Raw genomic sequence first — 793 nt, 5'->3', positions numbered from 1 at the left:
CACACACACACACACACACACACACACACACACATGGTTGCAGAACTGAAAGGAAGCTGCTGCCTTTAAAAGCAACTAAACTAAACTTTGTTTATAAACTTCCTCTGTAACATGTAAGAATTCGTTTTTTGTATTCACCCTTACTTATAGAGTGTCCTATATACATGTATGAAGAGTGAATTAATAGGTTCATATTCTTGGCTTTTTCAAATCCCACCTAATATTAAACAAACAAACAACAAAATAACCCTAGAAGCATTACCAGTGTGTCTATTACGTCATATGTGCACCAGTAGGTTGCAGAGAGGAGGATAGCTAGTCTAATCTCAGTGTTCTGACCAGTGAATACCTAAATGAGTAGTAGCCTAACTTTCCCTGAAAATGAGAGCTTGAGAAGACCACCAGTATGTCTTCAGGGGGCTTGGACAGTGAGATTGCCTAGGAGTACCACCAGTTCTATGGCTAAGAGGCCACACTAATTTTCTGCCAGGGACTAGAACTACCCCACCTGGCACTGAAGGACATGGGTAGAAGTGATCTGAGACATATGGCACTTGTCTGGAACTATTTGCACAAGTCAATGGAGTCTGAGATGACCACTTTTGGGGTAGCAAACAATGCCCAAGATGAGCCCTGCTCTGCACCATTAGTGCACAAATGGGGCAGAGTACTCTTGAGACCATTTCTGAGATGACTCCAGACAGTCAGAGACTCCAGGCCCCTCCAAGAGGAGCAAGTAAATGGTGGAGAAATGTAAGAAAAAGAAGCAAAAGAATGTAGGCACAAGGAAAAT

General features: G+C 42.5%; 1 non-coding gene across 1 annotated transcript; it reads left to right on the top strand.

The window, feature by feature from the left end:
* The first annotated feature begins 246 nt into the window (after nt 1–246).
* LOC115032506 lies at nt 247–373 on the top strand. Its single transcript, XR_003838168.1, has one exon. It is a non-coding gene; the product is annotated as a small nucleolar RNA SNORA17 (small nucleolar RNA).
* The last annotated feature ends 420 nt before the right edge of the window (nt 374–793 follow it).

This window comes from Mus caroli, chromosome 1 (genome assembly GCF_900094665.2).
Source record: "Mus caroli chromosome 1, CAROLI_EIJ_v1.1, whole genome shotgun sequence".
Lineage (NCBI taxonomy): Eukaryota > Metazoa > Chordata > Mammalia > Rodentia > Muridae > Mus > Mus caroli.
This window is presented reverse-complemented; position numbering and strand designations above follow the sequence as displayed.